The sequence below is a fragment of the Panthera tigris genome, chromosome A2 (genome assembly GCF_018350195.1).
Source record: "Panthera tigris isolate Pti1 chromosome A2, P.tigris_Pti1_mat1.1, whole genome shotgun sequence".
Lineage (NCBI taxonomy): Eukaryota > Metazoa > Chordata > Mammalia > Carnivora > Felidae > Panthera > Panthera tigris.
This window is the reverse complement of record NC_056661.1, coordinates 136908785-136931812: the sequence shown is the minus strand read 5'-3', so window position 1 is coordinate 136931812 and position 23028 is coordinate 136908785. Positions and strand designations below refer to the sequence as shown.

At 35.4% G+C, this 23028-nt stretch overlaps 1 protein-coding gene and 1 pseudogene across 1 annotated transcript in view; one reads left to right on the top strand and one right to left on the bottom strand.

The window, feature by feature from the left end:
* KCND2 (potassium voltage-gated channel subfamily D member 2) overlaps window positions 1–23028 on the bottom strand; it is a 481739-nt gene that overhangs the window by 209636 nt on the left and 249075 nt on the right. The window lies entirely within an intron of this gene.
* Window positions 16491–23028, top strand: part of LOC107180262 — a 36852-nt pseudogene continuing 30314 nt past the window's right edge.

The window sequence follows — 23028 nt, the reverse complement described above, 5'->3', positions numbered from 1 at the left end:
AACCTGCAGCTCCATACAGAGGAAAATCAAGACTCTCAACATTTTGAGTTCCCTTGAAGAAACTGAAGTTCATTGCCTGGAGGAGGGGGTTGGGCGCCGTTGACAGAAAAAGAAAGTGAATGGACTATGGGCTTTTTAAATGTGTTAAAATACTGAAGTAGGCTAATGCCAAGACAACCTCATTGCATACACGAAAAATGTCTGTTAAAAAATGTAAACTTAGGATAATCTATACTAGGGAATTATAGATAAATTATGTACCATCTTGGGATTTAAAAAAATAATGAAACCATTCACCAAAAACAGTGGTTAAATACACTAGTGTATTCATTCTAGGCCACAAAATGGAACTTTCATAAGAATGTGGTCTATATATCATTAAATTAAAAAGACCCATCAGAATAATAAGTATAATAGAATCCCAGAAAATGGTGAATACATATGTGGTGGCAAAGAATATGTATACATTCTCTCTCTACATAAGTCAACAGACATATTTCTAGAAGAACACATAATAAACTGTAAACAGTAATTACCTGAGAGGGTAGAGTTGAAAAAGGAGGTTGGGGGAGCGTGGGAGCAGTGAAGACATTACATTTGAGTTTTTGCTTTGCTTAAAATGTGCATGAATTTATTTTGTAATGGCAATTAGAAACATACAGTTGTTTTAGAAATTGATAAAATACATAAATGTTTATTATTTAGGGAACACAAAAGGTTTCCAGAGTTTGACCACTCCGCATGCATTTCCTACCAATGATATGTTAAATTCACATCACTGGCTGTAAAGCTTTCTCAGGACCAAGTTAATATATAGGGCTAATGCATACGGAGCAACCTCATTAGAAATGTGATGTCCCTGAAGTCAGGAGTCTTCAGGTGTTTGGCAGTTTTAGGGATGCCCTTGAGCCGAGTCCAACTAACATGCAAGAAGTTATAAAAAATATGACCCTTCAAATGTTTTATTGATTTCCAGGAATGAGGTCCCTAATCACCACTATACTTCGCTTGCAACATGTTTTATAGATGTTTTTATTAAAGTTGATTTAATTTCCCTCAGTTCACGTGTTCTTGCTAATTGAATCATTTCCCTCAGTTCCCAGAAGACCATAAAATAGAGAATTTATTATATACTGTTCAACAGTATACATTAGGGTAAATATATCGATGTGACTCCACAGCCAGCACATTGTACCGATCTGATAAAGTGCCACCATAATTACTCCGTGAATCTGATGTACTTCATTATATTATCATGAGCTCTATTGGTTGCAAAAGTTAAAATGATCCATTGTTGTTATTATTGAATTCAAGTCAAATATTTCATGTGCTCTCAGGTACAGGAAAGACATATTATCCTCTTCTCAAAATTGATCCTGGGTGCTTATTTGGGGGTTCAGCTTATGGTCCTTCAGATAATGAATAAAATATCAATAGAAATTGCAAGATTGAAAAACATCAGAATTCTCTATATTGAAAACAGGTATATCCAGTATGAATATCCTGACATTTAAAAAATAAGTATTAGAACAATTACAAATTTTAGATCAATGTTTTATATAATGGGTAATTACCAAACCTTGATATTTAAGGATCAAATTAATTTCTCCCCATAAGTTTCATTTATCAGTTATTTTGTTGGATTATTAGACACTTGATATGTGTCAAAAATGAACAAATCAACAAAATATCAGGCTCCAACGAATGCAGTCTGTTTTCTTTGGGGGTACATGGGTTACTGAGTACTATCTTTGAAGTTTTGGCTAGGTACAACTGGAACAAAAAAAGGTAATAAACTTCCTTAAGACATGTATTGTAAGTAGCACTTACATCCTTACATTTTTACCTTCAAGTATAATCTTACTTCTCAATATGAGGAGACAACCTCAGGAAAGTTTAATGGAATTATTTCCCCCTAAAGCCACATAAATTTTCATACTTGGGTTTCATCCCAAACCGTTTGATTTAAGATCCATTTCTCCTTCTACACTCTACCATCTTTCCAAAATGTTCAATTGATATCGATTAGTTAAATTCTGAATTGAGTCAGGATCAAAAAGTAATGTCTGATGAATTGTACATAAAAATTCATAAAAGAGAATGTGCAGAACACTCTCCTATGTCAGCATGGTAAAAGAATGTGATTGGCAAGAATGCTTTGCATCAAAGTAAAAGGCAGTGACTTCCATCCTCCTGTAGAGAAGATTTTAGAGAAGGAGGGAAATCCCATGATTATGGAGGGAAATTATCATTTGTTAAAGGAAAAGAGAAACATGCTTGGCCAGGCTGTGAGCATTAGAGATACACATTAAACATTTAGGCTACAATGTGGTTATTACTATGGGGAAATTGAATATATTTCTAAAGGAGAATTCAGACAGGATTGTGTGCATAGTAACAAATACAAGAAGTCCCAGTTCGGCCTTGCTGAGGTAGTGTGAGTCAACTGGGCATTTATGATAGGTTTTCTTTTTTCACTCATTAATTTTGCAAATGATTACTGAATGAATAAATAGCATTACAGAGGCATATGGTATTCCCTTGCATTGCTGAGTAAAAGACTGTATAATGTTAAATTTTGGAAAGTTATATGAAGGGTGTAGAAAGATTTGTGAGTCCTTTCCATTCTTGTAAAGGCATGAATTCACCAAGTATGTAGCCACCTGGGGAAAGACTGGGATTTCCTGCTAGATACTTTAATTGTGCCCTCAGAATAGTAAGCAGGAAGTCTGAATTTATTTCACTTACACCCGCTTCTATTATGCTGATTTAAGACTATACAGTCATAGCATTCTGAATATAAGTTAGTGCCCCAAAATAAAATAAAAACATTCCCAGAAAGCAGTAATGTAAGTATTCAGAAACTAAAATTCCAGAGACTCAGAGGGGGTACATTTCATGCCTCAGTACATTTTATGACTCAGGTTCAGAATCTAAAAATCTCAGTCTTCATTCTGGAGCTCTAAATTTTAAAACTTCCTCAAATCATCGTTTGTAGATATAAGTAAAAAAAATTTTTTTCCAAGTGGTTGACACCTTGAATTTGTACAGAATAGAAAAGCAACATTTGGGGAAAGAATGAGTGGACACCACAGACTCTGGGAATCTATCCTGAAACTAACAGTAATAATAACAGTAACTAATATAAGATAGAAGCCGTTTAGCCTAAAGCATAGTTCAAGATCAATTATAATACTTCATTAACTTGGAATGACTAAAGAAAGGAATCAGGAATAAATGAAGATTGTTAAGTATTTAAAAAGGAATACAACGTTCAAGTCACACTGTACAGGTAGAGCGCACAACAGCTTTGCTATCCTAATGTTGAATACACTCCCAAGAAAGTAAACCTTATTAATTATCCCTTAGGATAATTTGGTATTCTAAACTAGCTAACCCAAGCAATTTGTTGGCAAAAAAGCATCTCTTGTGAGTATTTTAAGTTTCACAGAATATGCATTAGGATATTGACTAGTCCCAGCATTATCAGAATAATTAAGAGCTAAACTAAAATTGTCAAAATACATGAATAAAGTACATCCTGAGATAAAATATCCGTGACTTTTATTGTATTTGTTCACATACTTAGTAATTTGCAAAATTCAGCAATTGTCTCCCTGTCATTAGCGTGAATTAACAAAGCCCTACCGTAATAGCAGTTAGGATGGTAATTATGGAAAATGAAATTACATTTCTAAACAAATGAAGGTTATGTTCATATTTAGTACTGCCTGAAGACTAAGTGCCAAAGGAAAAGCATTTTAGGTTATATTTTAAAAGCTAGCATGAAATTAAAGCAAAAACTTTAAAAAGCAATGTAATAGTTGCACATTTTATTTTACTCTCAGGCTCTATTCCTATTTCTCAGCCCCTATTCCCTTCTTATTCTTAATACAAGTCATTAGTTCTTTCTGACTCTGGCCTTTTTAGGACATTAGCTGACTCTCAGGTTTGTAATTCAAGAAGTATTGATTGTCAGAAATTCTCTCATGAAATGTCTATACTTCTGATATTTCACTTCTCTTGATTCAGCAGTTTTTGTTTTGTTTTGTTTTGTTTGTTTGGCTTGCCAAGAATTGCAATATTTCTACTTCTCATTGAGATATTACAAAATGCTGAATTGGTACATTCTGGCTTATGATTACTTTTGTGTACAAATCATGTCAACCAAAAAAAAATTTGTTTTAATGTTTATTTACTTTTGAGAGAGACAGAGTGTGTGCGGGTGAAAGGGGCAGACAGAGAGGGAGACACAGAATCTGAAGCAGGCTCCAGGCTCTGAGTTGTCAGAGGGGCTGGAACTCAAGAACCATGAGATCACGACCTGAGCCTCAGTCAGACGCTTAACCAACTGAGCCACCCAGGCACCCCGTATCACGTCAGCGTTAAAAAGAAATCCATGTAAACCCTAAGTTGCTTGTCCATGTAAAGACATATAAACATACACAGACTGCTACACATAAATAAAATCGTAAGCAGTGTAAATATTCATTTACTTTATAAAATGATAAAACTAAAAACTGAGAACTGAGGGTTGATGGGGGTGGGAGGGAGGGGTGGGTGGATGATGGGTATTGAGGAGGGCACCTGTTGGGATGGGCACCTGGGTGTTGTATGGAAACCAATTTGACAATAAATTTCATATTAAAAAATAAAATAAAATAAAATAAAACAAAATGATAAAACTAACTTGTTCTGCAATGTCTGGAAGTTTGCTTCATTATTTAGGGCACACATAGATTTTTGTCTCCATGGATTTTTATACAACACCTTTTCATGCCAGGAAGCACAGTTAGAATAGAGTGGTCATGTTAAAGAACATATAGCTTCCAGTAATCGAAGGTAGAACCTAAATGGGGATAGTAGAAACAACACAATCACAATACTGTTTACCACACCTGAAATGTGAAGGTGCTCTACCACATGCTTTACCAACTGAGCCAGGCAGGTGCCCCACATTGCTTGTCTTTTAATTATTAAACATTATTGGTGAGTCAAGATATAAAAGTCATGCATTGGTCACTTTTTTTAAATTTTTGTTGCTTTTGGTTTTGTTTGTATTTTGTTTTGTTTTGTTTTGTTTTTTGGTCACTTTGAAAACAGAAAATTTGAAGCCAGATTTGATGCCATATAATTTTATGTTCTGGTTCTGTGTTCAGACCAGAATGTAATGTTTGGGCTCAGTTTGGATTAGTTACTCTTCCAAAATAATTCTTTCACTGAACACCTTAATTAGTTATATACTTACAATAAACCAAATACTTTTTTGAGAAAAAAAAAATGATCAGAACCTGCACATAATCCTGCAGGGCTGAGGTTTTCTTTCTCTGAATGTTGAAGAAAGGATTATGGAGAACTGCTCTTTCGGCTGAGATTTGGGCAGAGTTTTAGACATGAAGGAAATTGTCACACTTGTGGGTACTTCAAATAATTTAGCCTGGCTAATTTAGCTCAGTGTGGGTAGGAGGGCCTGATGGAAAGTGAGGCTGGAAACTGAGGCAATGGTCAAATCATGACAAGTCTGTGTAAGTGTAAAAACTATACATTCCAGTTTGCCTAGGACAATAGCTGTCTATGCCTATTGTCACAAAAGTAATTAGCAACAGTGCCTTACTTTACTCTAAAGGGTAAGATAATTACTCTGTCCTCTCTACTTAGTAGCTGTAGACTTGGTTGTTATCCTATATAGAGTAGGAAGCAAAATTCTGGTTTCTGAGTCAGAGATGAATAAATCATAACACTGAACTTTTAGAACCTTGTACACCAGTGGAAGATTAGATACATACACAATAACTGTAACAGGAAATGGGAAGTCGGTTGTTTCATAGGAGAATTATAGCAGTTCTAAGCAAGCCATTTCTTCCCCTGGATGAATCAGGGACATCTTTATTCGAGATCTGGCATTTGAGGTGATCTTCAATGAGAGCTAGGGGGTTAGACCTACAGTCTCTTTGTACCCAGGGGTGCAGCCAGGTCAAATTTACATATAGGGCTAACTTACTAATCCTCTTGGTTGCTTATTATAAACGTTTAAATATCAGTATAAAACTAGAAGGCATAGAGTGAATTAGTATCCTGAAAGATTTAAGAGCTGAAAATAAAGAAGACTTTAAAGCTGTACTTTAACCATAGTATCCTTGATTAGACAGTCAGATCTGTGAAATCCACACATACCCAAATCACTTTCAGTGTCAAGACTTAGAAAAGTGCAGCTGTGTAGGCAGGGGAAGTAAATTAGCATAAATGATTAGGTTTATGATCCCCCCCCAACCTAGCTGATGAAGAGGGGAGAAACAGATAGTAGCAAACCTTCTGAACTGTGTATCTGTTGCAAGATTTACAAGTGTTCTTGACATCCCCAAGGTAATGAGGGGTTGTTCTCCACCCTTTGTACTGTCCCTGCCAATAAATTATGTTTTCATAGTCCAGTCTGATATTGTATGTGAAAATGTTCCAGGTTTAGCTGATGGTTTGTAGCACCATGACTCTAAGGCTTGCCAGATCACGGTAGGGACAATTTGGCTTCCCTCAGCTTTGCATGTGGCTTTATGTTTTAAATTCATTTATGCACACAGCCTGCATTTAGAAAGCGTTTCCTCATACTACAGAATCTGATGGATTGAAGACACTGTTACCTCTTCCTCTGTTTCATTCATATACTCAGGCTCTGGGTTTGCTATCTCTGGTGCTACAATTTAGGAAGAATCCAGTGGAAAAAAAAGTCTATGAATTCAAAATAAGAGTAAAAAAGACAGGTATGTCTAAGTAAAGAGGGAGGAAGCATTATGGAAATTGGCAGAATACAAGGATTCCCTATGTTATTTAGTATTTCCATAAAATGAGCACTTTACAGAGATTTGCTTTATTATTCATGAAACCAGCACTAAATTTATCAGCTTTTGGAGACACAGACCCTGAGACCTGTCACATTGTGATTTTCCTAACATTATTAAAAAACTCTATCAAATTGAGTATTTAAAACATAAAGAATCTAAATATTCACAACTTTTATTTACCCTTTCTGGTCTATCTGGGATGATTCTTAGTATTGTTGTTATAACATGCTGAAGGATCCTTTTTCCAGGATTTGTAGCAGTATTTGAAAGTGAACAACTCACCTGGTGATCATAACAAAGCGTATTAGAATGGCTCATTTCTAAAAGCAAGGAGAGAATGTGAAGAGTCTTGTTTACCCTTCTGCTTCCTTCCAAAGACCACTTTGCATATATTATCCCATTGATCTTTCAATATCTCTATCTTGGAGTGAGTAACTAATGTAATTCCCTTAGCTAAAGCCTGATGAGATTAAGCGCTTCACTCAGGGTCACGCCATAAGTCCTTGGTTGAGAAGTCAGTCTTTGTGTATCCTGTTTTAATGCTGTACTCTGTGTCCAACTGGGTAGATTAACTTAGATTTTTGAATAGTGCTTACACAAGGTCTTTTCTAGAAGCCCAAATGAAAGCTAACATGGAGAACCACAGCAAAAAAAAAATAATTTCACTTCTCAACAAAAGGCTGAGGACAAGAAAGGCAAATGTAGGTATACAAGAGAATGATTAGGAAGAGACGCAGGGAACATAAATGGAGGTGCAGAACCAAGGCTGAAGAAATAGAAGCTGAGACTAGAAAGGGTGAGTTGCAGCGTTGTGTGTGAAATGCAATTCCCTATCATTTTGATTGTACTTTTACACCAAATAATAGAGGTTGATGGCACCCTGAGAGATCACCAGGTGCAATACTTGCCTTTAGGCAACTACACAGCTGATGATACAGAACAGAGGGATGTCAAGACTCAGAAAAAAAAAGGCCTTTCTTCCAATTTACCTAATAGATTCTTCTGCTAGTTTTCATTATAGGTACTTTTGGTATGCCTGTGGTGTGTTTGTGTATGTATACAACATTTGGTTAGATCAGGAATACACACACACACACACACACACACACACACACACACACACACACCAACACAGATGGATGACAGATAGATATTGTATTTACAAAGCATTTTCTAAGTAAACCCTCTGCCCAGTGTGGGGTTCGAACTCATGACCCTGAGATCAAGAGTCACATGCTCTACTGACTCAGGCTGCCAGGTGTCCCTGAAGTATTTTTAATGTCCTAACAACTCGCATATCTTTTCCTTCATTTGAATCTTGCAACAAAAACCCTATGAGATAAGTAAGGTGTATATTATTATTATGCTCAGTTTAGAAGTTGGAGAATAAATTCCCCCCAAGTGTTAACTGAATATACTTAAAAATTCAATTTTATCTATTCCTTTGCTAAATGTTACCCAGTATCCAGATTTAAATATTGTCAATGTTTAATCAAAACCAATGCATTGATGTTTTTGAAAGTCCAGAGATGATAAAAATATTCTACATATTTAAGATGATCTGATTATGCTTATAAAATAAATCTGATACGGTAAAAGATGCTTGCTCAATTGATTTAGAAATGACTCCCTTGATTTGTAATTTAGAGTTCCAAGTCAAAATTAAAAGAAACATTTGAGGGGCACCTGGGTGGCTCAGTCAGTTTAAGTGTCTGACTCTTGATTTTGGCTCAGGTCATGATCTCACAGTTCATGAGATTGAGCCCTGCAGTGGGCTCTGTGCTGGTGGTACAGAACTGCTTTGGATTCTCTCTCTCTCTCTCTCTCTCTCTCTCTGCCCTTGCCCTGCTCTCTCTCTCTCTCTCAAAATAAATAAATAAACCTTAAAAAAACATAAGTGACTATCCATTGTTTGGAAATGACCGGTTGACCATCCTCAATAAGAAGGTGGTGTAAGTTACCTTTGTTCAGTAAATTTTTCACCAATTTATATAGGTAAATTCAGAAAACCCCAAAACTAAATTTTGTCACAATTTTGAAAGGGCCACACCTCTTAAGGTTATATTCACAGTAACTAACATATATTATACATATATATGTATATATACAATCAGAGTACTAACAGTAGCTTACATGATAAACTGCCAAACTAACAGTTGAGAGCCAGCATATTCATATTTTTATAGCCATTACATTTTCTTCCTATAAACCTAGTCACTTCAAAAGTTAACTTGGAATCAAAAGGTTTATTGAAAGAACATGAAAAGTAACAACTTGTTAATTCAAATATTTAATGGATTAGACTAAGGTAACCTGATGAACCCAATTATGCAACAATGCTAACCCTACCAGTGAAGTCCATTAGTACCTCATTTGCCATATTGTACTAGGAATTTGATTTTTATATAAAGGAGCTTTTGTTTTTATGTGTGAGTTAATTTATAGTAAAACTTTCCTTCCCTTATCCACTCATTCATTCATTCATCCAAAAATATTTATTAAATTCCTATTAAATTACCTGTTTAATATTTATCCAAAAATATAAATAAATATATATAATAATATATATAAATAAATTTATAAATAAACAAATTTATATAAATAATTTATATAAATATATAAATAAATATATAAATAAATTTAATATTTATCCAAAAATATTTATTAAATTCCTATTAAATCACCTGTGTTAGGAATTTAATACTTATTAAATTCCTAACACAGGTAACAAAGACAGAGCTGTCTTCCCAAGGTTTGCAATACATTAATTATCATGTTAATCAAATAATCACAAACATGAAAGTATAATTACAGACTGATTTAAATAAGTGCCCCTAAGGAATGAGCATTATGTGAGTGAACATCCAACACAGTAGATCCTGAACTATAACAAAGGTGTCAAGCTGCCATCTGAAGGATAACTGGGTCCTAACGTGACAGATGCAGCAGTGATGCAGAGAGAACAGCGAGAGCAACAGCATGCCATGTTCGGGACACTGATCGAAGGACGATGAAGCTGAAGAAAAGAGAGTGAGAATGTGAGAGCCCTGAAAAGCAGCTAGAAAGTCTGGTGGGGTATGTAGGTCATGCCCAACCTTGTTAGCCAAGTTAAGAATTTTATCCTCTAACCTCAGAGCTAAATAGAGCTATTAGAAGGTTTAAGCAAGGCAATGTGGGCAGATCTCCTACTGAAATCCGTCATTCTGACCACAGTGGGATGTGAGGAATGGACTGGAGGGAAAGGGGGTGACTGTTGCTGTCGTGCAGAAGAGAACTGAAGCAGCTTGGATGACCGCTGGTAAAATGAACTGCAGAGAATGGATCTCTTAGTGATTTCTATGAGCACAATCTCAAAGGCGAGTGCTTTCTTCCTCACTTTCAAGGTTTTTTTTGTTTGTTTGTTTTTTATATTTTACTGTGAGCATAACGCAACACCTATTCCTGTCCAAGTTTAGACTCCATCAAGTTACTGAATTACGTGAGTTGAAAGACTATAATAAAAAAAATTTTTTAAATGTTTATTATTTTTGAGAGAGAGAGAGAGAGAGAGAGAGAGAGAGAGAGAGAGAAAGAGAAACAGAGAGCAAGCAGGGGAGGGGCAGAGAGAGAGGGAGGTACAGAATCCGAAGCAGGCTCCAGGCTCTGGGCTGTCAGCACAGTGCCCGACTCGAGGCTTGAACTCAAGAACCGTGAGATCATGACCTGAGCCAAAGTCAGACACTTAACTGACTGAGCCACCCAGGCACCCCAAAAGATGGCAATCAGACTTAAAGGGTTTAAGAAATAGTCATGATGATGAGATATTTATTTTTAATGCGTCTCAAATAAAATCATACAAATTATATAACTACAAATTATTTGAAGACACAAACAGAAGAGCAATCACCATAATTCCAATATTCAAAAGAACTATTAATATGTGTATATATTCTCTTCCTTTTCAAATCTTAAATATTTAAAATAATTATAACCTTAATAAACTGTACTTTTATATATTTTCACTAAGATCATAATCTTATGAGTTGCTATATACTCCCAACAATCTTTTATGTAGGTGCATTATATTTTCTTGAGTCTGTATCCCAGGACTTGGGTAAGCATTTCCCTATTGTCTAGTTTATTTCAGTATTTTGTTACCATAAATGACACTGCAATGAATATCCTTATGCATAAGTTCTTCATATTCAGAAGTGTTTCATTCAAGTAGGTTCTCAGAATTAGGATTATTGAAATAACAATGTTCATTACGTACCACATCCTCTGCTAATTCATATTATGCATAAATAACAGACAAAACTATTTAAAACAGGACATTTTCCACCCATATTTTAATTATTTTTATTCTTATATGGTAATTATTATTTATTCATTAGAAAGAACTATTATTAATATATTCATTGTGGAAGTGTGCTCACTAAATTAATGAGAACAACCATTAGTTTTGAAAAAATAGTTTCACCATGCAAATATTGTGATCTTAAATAATTATGATAATTTGTAATTTATATTCATGGCTTACCTGATAAAATCATTATATGTCTTAACATTAACTTTGATTGCATAAATATTACATTAACTTCAATCACATAAGAATTTTACAAACTATTTTAAATAAGTATGAAGGTAACGAGTCAGGCTTGAGTGTAAAAACCCTAACTATGCAAGAGTAGATTTTTTTTTTTAAGTTTTATTTTGCCTGATGATTTTGTTAATGAAGTAACACTTTCATATGAAAGAGAACTGAGGAAAGATACATACTCGTTTTCTATTGATTCCATTGTAAATTAGCACCAATTAAGTGGCTTAAAATAGCATAAATGTATTATTTCAGTATTCTAGCTCAGAAGTCCCCATAGAAGTTGCTGGTTTCTCTGCTCCTGGTCTCACAAAATTGAAATCAGAGTGTCAGTTGGTGGAGGTTCTTATGTGGGATCATGAAGTAAAATTCTCGAGAAGAAACCATTTCCAAGCTTATCCAGGTAATTGGCTCAATTTAATTCCTGGTTGCAGGGCTGAGGTCCCTCCTTCCTTGCTGGCTGTCGGCCAAGAGCCACACTCAGTTCCTTAAGGCCACCTGTATTCCTTGTCACCTTTTTTTTGAGTATACGTGCTACTGAAACAAACACTGTTTGTCACCTTATCTCTATTTTCAAACTAGCATGTCCAGCCCTGGTCAGGCTTCAAATTTCTAAGACACTCTCTTCTGTGGCATTTCTTCTTCCAGTCAGAGAACGTTCTTTGCTTTAAAATGGTCATGTGATTAAACTGGAACTACATGGAAAATCCATGATATTTAATACTCCTACTCTTAATGACATCTGCAAAATCCCTTTTGCCAGGTTAAGAAATGTATTTACAAGTTCCAGGGATTAGAGCGCTGACATCTTTGGGAACCATTACCCATTCTATGGCAAAACGCTATCATATTGAAACAAATTGTTGTTTCAGTGCTTCAGTTCTCATCTATTTACTAATTTAGCTCAGATTCCATATTTCTTACCTATATAACAAATATAATGAAATTTAGATTCATTCCAAAAATATTTTCTACATCATATCCACATGTTTATAGAATGAATTAATATAATCTGTGTATATGTCTTCATTTTTAAACTTTATTCTAGCAGATGGTTTAGTGTATTGATGAGTTTTAGGGATAAAATTGGATTCCAGTGAAGTTAAGAATTGTGATGGGGTGCCTGGGTGGCTTAGTCGGTTAAGCGTCTGACTTTGGCTCGAGTCATTATCTTGCAGTCTGTGAATTCGAGCTCTGTGTCGGCCTCTGTGCTAACAGCTCAGGTTCTGCTTCAGATTCTGTGTCTCCCTCCCTCTCTCTGCCCCTTTCCCTCTTGCACTCTGTCTTTCTCTCTCTCAAAAATAAGTAAACATTAAGAAAATTTGAGAAGAATTGTGATAATTTTCCAGATGACTCAAAGGGAAAAATCGTAAGAAGTTACTTGTTGATTTAACATATTATCCTTTGTCTGATACCTAAGATATTTGCTTCATTTTGTTCCTTAGTTTATTTTTTTATGTTTATATATTCATTTTGAGAGAGAGATAGAGAGAGCGTGCACAAGTAGGGGAGGGGCAGAGAGAGAGAATCCTAACCAGGCTCTGCACTGTCAGTGTGGAGCCAGATGGGGGGCTTGAACTCATGAGCCACGTGATTATGACCTGAGCTGAAATCGAACGCTTAATTGACTGAGCCACCCAGGCGCCCCAGTTCTTTAGGTTATTTTAAAGTAGTGAACATTTGTCTCAACGTCTCAACTGAATTTTTTAAAAAATGTTTTTATAATGAAAACCATTGAGAGTCGACACTATATACTCAAATTTCTTTTGCTAGGAAAGACTCCTTAGATAGACAGAATAAGGATAGATTTGCCTTAGAAAAATGTTACAGCAGAATCTTTCTGACTATGAGGTCACACATAAAGGGTCAAGTATGTTACACAGGTGCAATTTCCCATCCATTTTTTTAAAATTTCCAGACCTGATGCTTCTTTTTTATAGAAACAAAACCACAGATCCCTATTTAACACATCTTTCTTCAGGCACAGATGACTGTATAGTCTCTAGCCATGAAGAAGCTATAGCATATGCTGCTAATACATGGCTGAAATTAGTATACCCCAGAGAAGAACTGTATAGGAGATGCAGGGGACAAAATGGTTTCTTGCGTCTTTTAAGAAGGCCTGTGGCAACAGTAGTGTAAAAAATTTAAATCTGTGCTATTTAACTAGCACAAGAGGTTTTAGATTAAGAGTAGTATGAGATTGAAAACTGGTTATGATATGCAAGAGGATTTCTATTTAAATGACTCCTGAAATGAACATACTTATAAGTTATTCACATTACATATATATCTAAGACAGATAGAAATGATTAAACTTGACAGGCATAGTGTATTCATAATAACTACCCTTCACTGAAGGTATGTGCTAAGCATTTGACCTCTTAGTTTTTTAATAGACATAACAAATTTAAGAGGTGGATATTAGTCTCCTAATTTTGTATATTGACAGGTTTGGATAAGTTAAATAATTTGTCTAAGGTTACATAGCTAGTATGTTAAGGAGACTGTAATCTTTAACCCAAATCCTGTGCTTTTTTACTGTTAGGCTACACTGCTTCTTTTAGAAATCAGACACTAAATAATGACTGTGGTGACACTTCACAGCTTACTGATATTAATTATAACTTGAACTTCAGCTACGGATAGTATTAATAAGCAACAGTTACAAAAATAGTTACAGAAGATGCGATTCTGACTCAACAACTATACTGAGAATAACATTCTCCCTACTTTCTTCAAAAAGGATATTGAATACATCATTAACAAAGTCTAACTCTCATCAGTTTTAACTATGATTGTGCCTCATGCAATACAGATCAATTCACACACCAAAAATCATTACTTGTAAAATTGTGTGCAAATCCAATTTTGATAAGTGGAATTGCTTTTTAAATATGCAGTGGGGTTACTTTAATAAAAGCAATCGTGTTGTCAATAACTTGTAAAATGAATAATCAATTCCTAGTTTACCTCTGTTTCATTGATTAGAACCTGACATGCTATACATAAAATTATTTCACTGGAACAAATGATTTCCTTTGGAGCAAATGAAATTTTGACAACAAGTTATAATGCTGATTTCATACTTTTCAGAAAAATCTCTAGAGTTTTATTTAGAATTCTAGGCAACACTGTTTAGGGCCTATCCAAATTAGTTGTTGGAGAAAGACCACACTGTGAAACCTTTCCATCCATTAAAAAGTCTTCCTATAGCTCTGAAATGTAGCAAAAAAGGCCCTCCCTGTTTGAATCTATACATGTGTATTCTGTATGTATGGCTATGTATTTGTGGGTCCCATCTTCTGTCAAGCTAAACACAGGCTATTTATATTAATGAAGTTCAGCTGATTCACCCTCATGAGCTCAACTTACAGCACTTGGAGAGTCAGGCAGTACATACACTGGCTTGTGCCAGTAAATCACTTCTGGATGTGAGCAGCATAAAGATCTTCATCCTGAACCTCAGTTTCTTCCCCAGCTTTTGCTTGCACTGGCCTACACAACTGCTTCCTTCAGGGGGCTCAGCTTTGGAATACCATCAGGGGCTCTTTTCTGGGATTCTGTTCTCACTTCCCCTTAGTGAAGAAAAGGGTAAACCTGGCTAAGAAATAATAAATCTTTAAAAAATTGAAGCAAAATTTGCATAATTATATAGACTACTAAAAGATTAATTTTAACAACACTCTTCTGTGTGTATTTGTTTGGATACATGTGTTATCATAAGCATACTCAATAAAATCCCAGAAAAATTATTTGAAGTGTCAAGTAAAAGAGAAACTAATTTTCTAATGATCTTCTTTGATAATAAAATATTCAGTCCTTATAATTGAAAAGGAAAGGGCTTTGATTTGGGGGAACTTATATATTCATTTATTCAACAATATTAATTGAAATTTGGATCACATGAATCATATCCAGAGATTATTCTCAAGGATCGTAGAGACTGATAGAAGATAATACAGAACACTACATTAGAAGGAAGAAAATGCTAAGTACCTGAAAAAGGCTTAATTAAAATACTAAGGTGCTGGTTATTAAGTTATCATCTCTCAGCGTCGCACGCACCCTTCTATGGTGTTTTGCGATGCTGGAGTTGGCTTCTCTTCCGCCATCTGGCTCCCTCTTAGTTTTTGCCCACCAAAAGAGTAGGCGGTTGAAGGGGAGAGAAGGCATGTGCCCCTCTACCGTTCTGCTTCTTGCTCCTATCAATGTCACCCCAGCAATGGACTCTTCACCTTCACGTCATCAGTTAGTTCCATCTGCCATTTCCCTCGCGGTCCCTGAAGCAGATAATAGCCCCAGAGAGCCGGGATGCCTCATTCTCAGAATTCCAAGTCCCCATTCTGTGGGGGGACCTCCTCTGGGTTCCTGCAGCAGCAGCACAGCGATGGGACATGTTCCTTTCTAGACGTGGAAATCCCAGCCCCACAGGGACCTTTCTCAGAGCTTCTAGGTTCTTATAATCCCAACCTCTTTCCTGGCTGTTCTCCCAGCCCTAGAGATAATATCTCCTTCCATGTGATTATTGTCTTCTTATAACCTCAAGGTTCCCCTCTCCTTTTGCCCTAATATACCTGTTTAATTCTTAATTAAATTCTCTCCGGTAAGCAAGTGGCATGCGTTGTTACTCTGACTGGATCCGGAGTGACACGGCCATAATAACTCAGAAAGGAGGGGCGCCTGGGTGGCTCAGTCGGTTGAGCGGCCGACTTCGGCTCTGGTCATGATCTCGCGGTCTGTGAGTTCAAGCCCCGCGTCGGGCTCTGTGCTGACAGCTCAGAGCCTAGAGCCTTGTTTCGGATTCTGTGTCTCCCTCTCTCTCTGCCCCTCCCCCGTTCATGCTCTGTCTCTCTCTGTCTCAAAAATAAATAAACATTAAACAACAGAAATTTGTTAAAAAAAAAAAAACAGAAAGGAATGCACACTTCGGGATGCAGTGATCAGGAAAGGCTTTACAAAATATCTGCATTTCCACTGGGCTGTGACAGATAACTGATGTTTGCAGTGAGATTGAAGGTCAGGAAAATAGAAGAGGAGATGGCAGAGGCAGGAAAGCAGGAGTGCACAGAGGGACGATGAGCAGGTCAACCGGGCTGCGGGGAGGGTACATGAACAGGAAGAGTAAGAACAATTCAGAACTACTTGTGGTTTTTGGTGTGCAAATAACACAAAGTACAGGTTGGAGACCTTTTCATCTTATAAAATAATACGAATAGGTTTAAAAATGGAATAAAATAAAAAAGGAATTTAAGTAGGAGTGAACTTCCTGATTTCCAAATTCATTCGGAAGTACACATTCCCTATCTAATTTGTTGCAATAAAAAAAAAAACAACAAAAAACACTGTATAAACAAGAACAAAACAAAACAAAAAAAAGAAAGCAAAAAAGAAAAAAACCCACAATTTTACGTGATTGCATACTGGAATGTCCTGTTTAAATATACTTTATAAGCATTTATATTAGATAAGGATATACATTGTAATTGAATAAATGTGATGTTTGATTTAATCCATAAGAACTAGATATGAATCCTCTGGGCATAGTGTGACATATATTTGTAGGGTGCTTATAACATGGGCGTTTGCAATTTATATACTGTCTTTGAAAAAACTGAACCATGACTTCTGCTTCACAACTGATTTCATGTTCTTTTGACAGTTTTTTCATATTTTTGACAGTTACAAAGCATTCTTTGCCTTCTGGGTTTTTGGTGTGGACAGGTAAGAATATGAGCAGGTCATTGGTCGTGAGCTAAACCTTCAATCATACCAGTTTTTTAATGTGAGAATCAGATTTAACTTATATCATTTATATTTGCAACATCTTTTCCAGGAAACTGTAGGTATGAGTACACTGTAGATTAAAAAATAAATCATTATGTCAATTGCCTAGTCCTTCCAGTGTATGTTTCATTGACCTAAATGGAAGCAACATGTACACATCCAAGGCCAGAATTTGGGCCATTACTGTTAACAAATTCACATTTAAATGCTCATTAGTATGTTTAAATTCTTATTAATAACACATTGAATGTTAGTCTGTGTGTTTTGTTAAACATGGTTTAAATCACACTGTCTTCAAAACAATTATTCAAGTATACAGTAATTTTAAGACCTTTGGTTGGATATTTTAAATCACATTATTAGTTTCTTAAAATAAATCTTTTCACATTAAATGTGATCTTTATTGTAATGATATATTTTGCTACACTTACATATGCAAACAGATAAACAAATGATTGGCAATTAGGAAAAAAAAATAACACCAAGTGTTACAACTATTTAAAATAGAACAAGGTTCGGGGCGCCTGGGTGGCTCAGTCAGTTGAGCGGCCGACTTCGGCTCAGGTAACAATCTCGCACTCCGTGAGTTTGAGCCCTGCGTCGGGCTCTGTGCTGACAGCTCGGAGCCTGGAGCCTGTTTCGGATTCTGTGTCTCCCCCTCTCTCTGACCCTCCCCTGTTCATGCTCTCTCTCTGTCTCAAAAATAAACGTTAAAAAAAAAATTTAAAATAGAACAAGGTTTTTCTGTATCTTTATCCGCATCTATTTACATGTATCTATCTAAACCAAAGCAACTGGTTAATTCCATTAATTTAATATAATGAGAAGATCACTTCAGTGAAAAATATCAGTCCAATAATTTGTCTTTAAAAATGGAGTACCTTAGTCAATGAAAATGTTAACCTCACACAGATACAACCTAAATCTGTATCATAAGTAGCAAAGAGAATTTAAAAGCTAAATGAATAGATAATAAAAAACAATTTTTTTGTGAAAAGAAAAGAAAAATAGTGATGTAACGTGACTATTGATTGCCTATACTGGTTGGCCTCAAAGTCTTAAGAGGTTAAACCTTACAAATGTACATTTCTCAAAACATGCTTCAGAATGTGTGTGCATAGTCATTAGAAATTTGTGAGTTGCTCAGGTTAATAGATTAAGATATCTCCATTGGGTTTCATTAGAAAATTGCTCTATTTATCCATTTTGAAGAAACTTCAAGCACATCTCAAAATTGCAATTCTTAGTTGTTTTAGAAAGTCTCTATCTTTCCTCCCTTTATAAAAAAGGACAAAAAAACCCCCTCTAATTTGTTATAATTGATCCTAACATGCATGTATTATATACAAATAACCTCATCAACATTCAGAAAGGACTATCTAAATGAACCTGTCTACATATTGCTCCTTATAATGAGACCCCACAAGACTAATGACTTATTAGTGTCATGGGCAATGAATGATTAATTAGTTGATTCTAAAAATATATCTAAAATTAGTTGATACTCTAAACAATTAGCGAATTGTTAAGAGTATAATTGCTACCTTTTCTTAATTTCTGAAGGTTAGAAGAAATTAATGTGATGCTAATAATATAGCCCAATAGATTCAACGAAATTTTTTATCAGCAAACTCAAAAAATGATTTGAAAAACCCCAATATAATAAGAACTTTAATATTTATATTGAATTAATATTAATTAATAATGTTCAATATCTAGTATTTATTAAAAATAAAGTATATATTCAAAATATTTCTTACTACTGTATCAGTTATTTCTTTTTAATATATATTTTTCATCAATATCATTAACAATTTTCAATGTAGATGTATTTTTGTACTTGCATTGTATTTTTTGAAATGGATTAATTCTTCTTTATTCTTTTGAAGGTTGGCAAATTCTGTGCTTTGAAAAGTGAATTGAACCACGGATTGTTGATCTTCCTAAACACAATCAACTCTCAATTATTCAATGTCAATGAAGGGAAGCATTGGTATGAATAAATAATACAGGTTGGTAATTCACAAAATCTGGACTCAAGCAAAGGCAATTTATCTCAGGTTGCTCGAATCATCTGAGTGAAACAGAAGCGTAACTGGAGAAACTCCATTTGTGCCAGGTTTGGGAAGTGGTAGACGGGGGGGTTGTTATCATATAATACAAATGGGCTGGTCTGGGATCCTATTCTGTCAGGGGCATGCATGCTCTCAGTGATGAAAGTTGTATATTAGCCTGACATTTCCTATAACTTTAATTTAATATCTTCAAGGTATTGCTCTTCACCGAAATCTGCAAGATATGTGTTATCATCCCCACGTTACAGTTGAGAACACAATCTCAAAAGGTAAAGAAAAAAAAACACAACAAAACCCTCACACATAGTCCCACAGATAAAAAAAAATGACACTATCAGAATTTAAAGCCAACTGCTTCTGCAGTGCACAAAATGAGATAGTAACAATTTACTGCATTCAAACAATGTAGAAATCTTTCTTGGGATGAATAAATTACCAAGGAAGAAAGGAAATATTATTGATAAATGTATCCCAGTACACACTGCATCCCACTACACACTTCATAAGTTATACAACACTTTTTAGATTCACTTATTCATTCAACAAATACCTATTGAATGCCTGTACTGAACCAAGTGCTAGAAATACGCATTAAACAAAACTAGTCTCTGCCCTCAAGAAGATCACATACTTGGGGAACAGGACAAAGAAAAATTAAAGTACTAAGAGCATAATAATTTCAAATGGTGATATGTTTTTTGGGGGGAAACAAAGCATGGTAACAAGGGTTTGTGTTTATAGGGTCAAGGAAGATCGGTGGAGGTATCCTTGATTAGGTGATTTTTTCAGAAGAGGTGTGGAAAAAGTGAGAATGAACCATTGGAGCGCTCTAGGTGAAAGCATGCTCCAGAGAGACTAACTGTAATGCTCTGAGTTGGAGTGTTCTTGACATGTTCATGGAATAGTAAGGAGACTACAGTAGGTGGGAACGAGTGTACAAGGGAGTCAGTAGTTAGAAAAGAATTCAGTGCTCATTAGGTATTTTCAAAACCTATGGAGGACTGTTAAAAGACACATGTCAAATAATTCCCACCCCCTAGACAATCTTCAGGAAACTGGAATCTAGAAAAATTGTACACATTTATTAATGAATAACTTGAGACGCAGTGCCGTGAGGACTTCTGGCTAAAGGTGGGCTGGAACTTAAGTCTTCAAGTTCCCCAAGCAACGCTTTCCTTGATATGTTCACACATGGACAAGCTTCTGGGAGGCAATGTGTGATGAGAATTTGGATCCACACTACCTGGATTCAAAACCTGGCCCCAACACTTAGTCGGTTATCTTGGACAAGTGAATTAAAATTCTGGCCTCAGTTTCCTCTTCTTTACAATCAAGTTAATAACGATGCTAGCCTCAGAGGGTTTGTTAAACATGAACTTTAATACTCGTAAAGTACTTATAACCTTAGCTGGATGCCTCTGACAACTAGAAAATGCTGTATTTCATATGCTGCCATCAACCTGTTTCAGTGACAAGCGGTCTTTGAGGTTAGCCTGAAAATTAGTGCTGGCGATGCATGCACTAGGAAATTTGTGTCACGTAGGAAAAGCATAAACATTACTTTGAATACTAAAGCTCAAAACTCATAGGGTGAAAGGGACTGATTTCCCATAGGATTTAATGATTCAATGGTTCAACACAGGAGAGAGTATTTTCACTGCACCAGTTACCATAAAGCTCCTGTTATTTGGCAAGTGTTTGGCTAGAAAGAAGAAGCAAAACTTACCCTACATCAAATCAAAACATTGAGTCCTAAGTATTTTATATCTTACTGATGGAATTGTGGGACTTATTTTCTTAATTAGAGGTAAAATCCATTCCAAGTATACGACCGTAAGTTGGCAAATATTTTTGCAACTAGATTGCTTTATGTCGCATTGAAATAAACAATAAAATTATTGCCATTGTAGCGACCTGTCAGTACGTTAGGGTGCACTCTCCATTCCATGAACAGATAGAACATGAAAACATCAAGATGCCGTTTGACTGTTAACAAGCTACCCGGTTCTTCTAGCACGTTGCCAAACGAGGTAGAAAGCTTGATCTTTGCGAAGCTTGTGAACTGAAGTGACCATTCCAACCCTGGATAAGAGATTATTTATGAATATTTAACTCTGGGTAACAAATGTTAACGTATTTTTTTAAATGTACTTTTCATTGTGGAACTGTTTTAAATCTCCAGAAAAACTTTAGAGACCATAGAATTCCCAAATACCCCATGCTCAATTTCCCCTGTTATTAATATCTTACATTAGTGTGGCACATTTGTTATAATTAATGAAGCAATATTGATACATTATTAACTAAAGTCCATCATTTATTCAGATTTCCGTAGTTTTTATTTAATGTCCTTTTTCTGTTCCAGGATCCCATTTAGGATACCACATTATATTTGGTAGTCATTTTTTCTTAGACTCTTCTTGGCTGTGACAGTTACCATAATATTTTTACATTAAAAATATAATTACCAGTAAAATAAAAATCTTAATTGATACATTCCGTATGCTGATTTGAAAACTTCTTGGCAGAAATATCGCTTCCCTGTTTGCCAGTTTATGTCACATGCATATTCACAAATGTGTTTTGTTTCTAATATTTTATCAGTGGGTTGTATTTCATCAGTATCCCGTATTTCATTTACGATTTAATCTGTGCCAGTCTCTGGAAACAGTGGGGCTGGGGGCAAAGCCAGGGGAACTACTGAAGGAAAAAATAAACCATAAAAGGCAATTTCTAAACTGAGAGTGTGTACTTGGAGGAGGGTAAAAGTAGATTCACCTATTTTGCTTTGGTGATAGATAACATAAGTGGATGCCATAAGGTCGGCAGAAAAGATACATAATTCCTCTGACAGAATAGGATTTCTATCATTCAGAACAATGGTATGTACTGTTGGGGCCAATTTTTAAGGTGATTAATAGAATCTAGGGAACAGCGAAAATATGCATTTTTGAAACTTGCATTTGTGTTTTTTTTCACATTGATTTGACTTTGGCTTCCTTTTAGACCGTTAGTGAAAGACCATTAGAAAAGGATTACTAGAGCAATCATTTTGGAAGACATAATTTAATTTTTAAAATAGCACTTGCTTTCTTTACACCTTGCTGTGAATAAGTAGTGTATTGTAGCCAGAGGGTAGAATGAGTGGATGAATCATATTCACAGCTACCTTCCTTGAAACCATTTTCCTAACCACTTCCTTTGAGCATGGAATCTTCAAAATCTCTCAGTTCATTTTAGACGTTATAAACAATAATAGAGTTCTTGTTTAGAGTTTCAAATAATGTTTAAATACTCTTTTCTGACTGAAATTCTCAGACCCCCAGATAACAGAAATATACTAAATTTTTTTAACAGTCCAGCTTTCTATGTAAAACTGGATATCAGCAGAGGACATGATAGTCATAACAGAGAAAGTGATTTTTAGATTATAAATAACAATTTTTGATTTGTTCTAAAAATATTAAGAAATCAATTTTAAACAAAGGAAAAAAAACCCAACCAATTCTTCCTGTTTATGTTTTTTTTAATGTTTATTTATTTTTTGGAGACAGAATCCGAAGCAGGCTCCAGGCTCCAACCTGTCAGCACAGAGCCGGACACAGGGCTCGAACCCATGAAGCACGGGATCACAACCTGGGCTGAAGTCAGACACTCAACCAACTGAGCCACCCAAGTGCCCCAGATAATTTTTGTTTTTTAATAAAAGATCAATTAAAATTTTGTAAATGTGCCTTAGTTTGAAATGGTGGCT